Source organism: Tursiops truncatus, chromosome X (genome assembly GCF_011762595.2).
Source record: "Tursiops truncatus isolate mTurTru1 chromosome X, mTurTru1.mat.Y, whole genome shotgun sequence".
Lineage (NCBI taxonomy): Eukaryota > Metazoa > Chordata > Mammalia > Artiodactyla > Delphinidae > Tursiops > Tursiops truncatus.
In genome coordinates this window covers 53,457,165-53,462,779 of record NC_047055.1, presented here as the reverse complement: position 1 = coordinate 53,462,779, position 5,615 = coordinate 53,457,165, and the positions used below count along the sequence as shown (strand labels likewise).

Below are 5,615 nucleotides of genomic sequence, written 5' to 3'. Positions count from 1 at the left end.
GCTGAGAAAATGTAACCAGTTTAAGTGGAGTTTTTCAACTAAGTTCCAAGCTTACTTTGAGGGACCATAGGGAGGGGTAGAATGCAAAAATAATTAAAAATAAAGTACGTTCTAGTTTTGGTGACAATTGACATAAAAGATCTTGAAAAGGCAAATAAGACAACTCTAATTTTGAAGACAGAGTAGTTCTCAGCCAGCTTAGCTGGAAATTGTACAATTAATAAAAAGGAATAAGATGGACTTGCCTGAGAAGGGGGAACTGGATAATCAATAAAATAAAAGTGAAAATACCCTAAAAGGGTACAATTTAAGTAATGAAATTTAAATGTTTTTTTTTATAAAATTATTCACAGAATAAAAAAATCTCTGAATACTCCTGTAATTCTCACCTGGAAACATATTTTATGTGTTATATGACACAAAGTTGCATGAATTAAAAATAAAAGGACATTAAATCATTGGAATACTTGATATTTGCATTGTGAGGGCCTCACACATATTTATTGAGTAGATAATTTTTCAGGTGTTTTCCATTATATGTATCCAAACAAATTATTTCATATGTCACTTTCATCTGGGTTTTCCAATAACATAAGCCTACTGATCAATGTCCATGCCCTTAGAAAACAGTATTATACTGTGAATAAAATGTCTATAAACTCCCTAAAATTTTTTGTTCTCTTTTTTCTCTCAATTATGACTTATCATTAAAGTTTATTTTTTTTAATTCTATTCCTACTTCCTCACTTTTTTGCTGATTTTTCTTTGTGTTTCTCCTTCCTCTGTGTTTCTGTATCCCGTTCCAGTGTATTATATCACCTCTCACACTGTATTTTAATTTTTTAAATTTTATTGTTTGTATTGTTACCAAATTGTTGCCTGAGGATAGGGTTTGCAGCTTGTTCACTCACATCCCCATTACTTGGAACATAGATGAATGAAATTTTCACTTCTGAAAAAGCAGATGGAAAATGTGAAGATATTTTTTTAAATTAAAATGCACAAACACTATAGTATCATTAATAAAGTTAATATATATTTTAAACATAAAGTATAGGGTTAATGAGATTAGTGTTTCTTGAAACTCTTACATGTGCTAAGTCATTTTTGGTATAATCATCCATTTAATATTCACACATACATGCACACACATTTCTTGTGCAATATGTCTTATTTTAAACATATGGACATTGAGGATTAGAGAGTTCAAATAATTTTCCCAGTCATCTAGCTACTGAATAATAGATCTAGAACTGAAACCCATGTCTGCCAGACTTCAAAGCCTCATGCTCTTTCTATAGTGCAATGCTCACTTTGCTAAGAGAGCATTTCTAAATCTTGCCAGATTTTAGAAATCATTAAAAACACTGATTCTTAAAGTTGCAAGTATTGTAAGATTTTTCAGTCTCTACTGTTAAAGTTAAAATTTCCAGAATGCCTTCTTTTTCCTTCTTTCTATGGTTAGAACCAGGATGATAATTTCATCAATGTCTGAGTCAATCAACAAATTCTTCTTGCTGTTTGATTATACCTCATATAATATCTTAGGACTTCAATTGAAATTCTTCTATATCCTTTTCTTATATGATATTCTAGCAGAGAATATTTATCTTTTGATGACCTTTTTGAATACTTCCCTGTGGGCAAATATGCCAATTCTGATTTTAAAAACACAGTGATTCTTCAATAATTTAGATTTGTTACAAATTATGCTATTGAAATAAAAAGGCTTACAAGTTCTATCATTTAGGAACTATAAGTTACAAAAATTATCAAAACTAAATACAGGTCACAGAACTAAAATTAAATCCCTGTTACTTAAAATTATTTTTAGAAACATTTTTTCTTAAGAATATGTAGACTCAATCTCCATGCAACTTTTAATATCCATTAATTTAAAAGAGGAATGTTTCACATAAAGTGAGATTTTAAATTATCTAGTGTGAAAACACCAATACAAATATAGATTGTAAGAGTCCTACTTACCAAGTAAATCTAAGAACAGTACAAAGCTGTCCACAGGACTGATCCTTCTTTGACTCCATGAATAGGAATTGGATATGGAACAAACTGAACAACCTTGATATAGATTTATGTATTTTAATAATCCTACCAATATGGTACTAAATACGAGAAGGCTTATAACACATTTATTTTATTTTATTTTTAACATCTTTATTGCAGTATAATCACTTTACAATGCTGTGTTAGTTTTTGCTTTATAACAAAGTGAATCAGCTATACATATACATATGTCCCCATATCTCCCCCCTCTTGCGTCTCCCTCCCTCCCACCCTCCCTATCCCACCCCTCCAGGTGGTCACAAAACACGAAGCTGATCTCCCTGTGCTATGTGGCTGCTTCCGACTAGCTATCTATTTTACATTTGGTAATATGTATGTGTCCATGTCACTCTTGCACTTCATCCCAGCTTACCCTTCCCACTCCCCGTGTCCTCAAGTCCATTCTCTACATTTGCGTCTTTATTCCTGTCCTGCCCGTAGGTTCTTCAGAAGCGTCTTTTTAAAATTCCATATACATGTGTTAATATACGGTATTTGTTTTTCTCTTTCTGACTTACTTCATTTTGCACCTAGACAGACTCTAGGTCCAACCACCTCACTACAAATAACTCAATTTCATTTCTTTTTTATGTCTAAGTAATATTCCATTGTATATTTGTGCCATATCTTCTTTATCTACTCATCTGTTGATGGACACCTAGGTTGCCTCCATGTCCTGGTTATTGTAAATAGAGTTGCAATGAACATTGTGGTACATGACCCTTTTTGAATTATGATTTTCTCAGGGTATATGCCCAGTAGTGGGATTGCTGGGTCATATGCTAGTTCTATTTTTAGTTTTTAAGGAACGTCCATACTGTTCTCCATAGTGGCTGTATCAATTTACGTTCCCACCAACAGTGCAGGAGGATTCCCTTCTCTCCACACCCTCTCCAGAATTTAAAAATATGGAATGCATGTCATCCTTGCACAGGGGTCAGGATAATCTTCTCTGTATCATTCCAATTTTAGTATATGTGCTGCCAAAGCAAGCACTGATTTTAAATAGAATGATGTAAAGCTTATTTCTGCCTCCTTTTATTTATACCTAGGTAACTTGATGAGTGTTTTGGATGAATTGGATGCATGACCTATAGAAAAGAAGAAAGAAAACCTCTTTTATTTTATAAGGTATTTTAAGAAACCTTATTGGTAGAGCAGTGATTGGGATTATAGCTATCCATTTTTAGGGGCTAGGAGTGGGGAAATTTATTCCTCCCCTGTCTCTACGTTTCCATAAAGCTTAGCAGAGGTCCCTGAGATAAGGAGTTAATTATTGGAGTTAAACACTCTTTCTTCAACTTTTACAGTGTCAGTGAAAGAAAGATCCCTTTGAATAATGTCACTGTACTTTTTGTAAATTCAGAGGTAAAGATAGAATCAATTATGTTTTACAAGAACCTTTTTATATGGTTTCACATGATAAATGTCTCACTGAATTTATGTAGTGAATGCATAATCATTTACTGCAACATAAAATCTATATAAACAATACATTTTCCTTTTTACATTGATTTCTATTTGTATCAAAACTAAAACCAGTTCCAATCTACAGAAATAACCAAACCACGTGCTTTCTAACAAAAAGGATGAAGGGGGCTTCCCTGGTGGCGCAGTGGTTGGGAGTCCACCTGCCGGTGCAGGGGACGTGGGTTCGTGCCCCGGTCCGGGAGGATCCCACATGCCGCAGAGCGGCTGGACCTGTGAGCCATGGCCGCTGGGCTGCGCGTCCGGAGCCTGTGCTCCCGCAACGGGAGAAGACACAGCAGTGGGAGGCCCGCGTACCACACACACACACACACACACACACACACACAAGGATGAAGGAACCAAACATCAAGGGTCCTAAATGTATGAAGCAAGCATTGACAGAATTGAAGGAAGAAATAGCTCTATAACAATAGGAGACTTCAATACTCCACTTTGTGTTTTTAAAAGTTTTGAAAAAACAGCTATATTAAGGTATTATTGACAAATAAAAATTGAGTGTATGTAAGGAGTAAAAGGCGATATCTTAAAATATGTATACGTTGTGAAAAGGTTACCACAATTAAGCTAATTAACATATCCATCACCTCATATGTTTACTATATATAATTTTTTATGTGTGGTAAGAACTTTTGAGATCTATTCTCTTAACAAATTTCAAGTATTCAATGTTATTATAAACTATAGTCACCATAATGTATATTAGATCTCCAGAACTTATTCATCTTATAACTGAAATTTTGCACCCCTTGATCAATAACTTCATTTTTCCCCCACCCCTCAACATTTGGTAACCACCATTCTACTATCTGTTACTATGAGTTTGACTTTTTTTTTTTTTGATTCCACTTATAAATGAGATTCATGAGTTATTTGTATTTCTGTTTCTGGCTTATCACTTAGCATACTGTCCACCAGGTTCTTCCATGTTGTCACAAATGGTAGAATTTCCTTCTTTATAAAGGCTGAGAAATATTCCAGTTTGTGTTTGTGTGGTGTGTGTGTGTGTGTGTGTGCATGTATCATATTTTCTTTAGCCATTCATCTGTCAATGGGCACTTAGACTGTTTCCATATCTTGACTACTGTGAACAATACTGCAATGAGTGCAAGTAGTGCAGATATCTCATTGAGACATATATTTTATTTCCTTTGAATATACAACCAGAAGTGGGAATTACTGGACCATATTATATTTCCAGTTTTAATTTTTTAAGGAGTCTCCCATTGTTTTCCATAATGCCTGTACAATTTACATTCCCACCAACAGTGTACAATGGTTCTCTTTTCTCCACATTATTTCCAACAAAAATTATCTTTTGGCATTTTATAATAGCTAACCTAACAGATGTGAAGTGACAAACTCATTGTGGTTTTGATTTGCATTTACAAACTCATTGTAGTTTTGATTTGCATTTCCTTAATGATTAGTGAGTTTGACCATCTTTTCATGCACATGCTGGCCATTTGTATGTCTTCTTTGGAAAAATGTTGATTCAGTTCTTCTCTCCAATTTTTAACTGAATTGTATGTGTTTTCTTTTGTTTTGTTTTGGGGTTTTTTTTGCTAATGAGTGGTGTGAGTTACTTGTCAAATTTTAATATTCATCCCTTACCAGATATATGATTTGCAAATATTTACTTCTATCCATAGTTGTTTTTTCATTTTTTTTATTGTTTCCTTTGCTATCCAGAACTTTTTTGGATTGGTGTAGTCCTACTAGTTTATTTTATCTTTTATTGCCTGTGTTTTGCTGTCAAATCAAGAGAAAAAAAATAACATTGTAAAGATCAATGTCAAAGAGATTTTCCTCTGTTTCCTTCTACAAGTTTCATGGTTTCATGTATTATGTTCAAGTCTTTAATCCATTTTTGAATTGATTATTGTACATGATGTAAGATAAAGGTCCAGATTCACTCTTTTACATGTGGATATCCAGTTTTCCCAATGCAATTTATTAAAGAGCCTACCCTTTCTCCCTTGTGAATTATTGACACCCTTGTTGAAAATTAATTGACCATATATATGTGGGATTCTTTCTGGGATCCTTATTCCATTCCATTG

At 33.7% G+C, this 5,615-nt stretch overlaps 1 pseudogene; it reads right to left on the bottom strand.

Annotated features, from left to right (window-relative positions):
• Window positions 1-2,966: 2,966 nt before the first annotated feature.
• On the bottom strand, window positions 2,967-3,060 carry LOC117310445 (U6 spliceosomal RNA; annotated as a pseudogene).
• Between the last annotated feature and the right edge of the window lie 2,555 nt (window positions 3,061-5,615).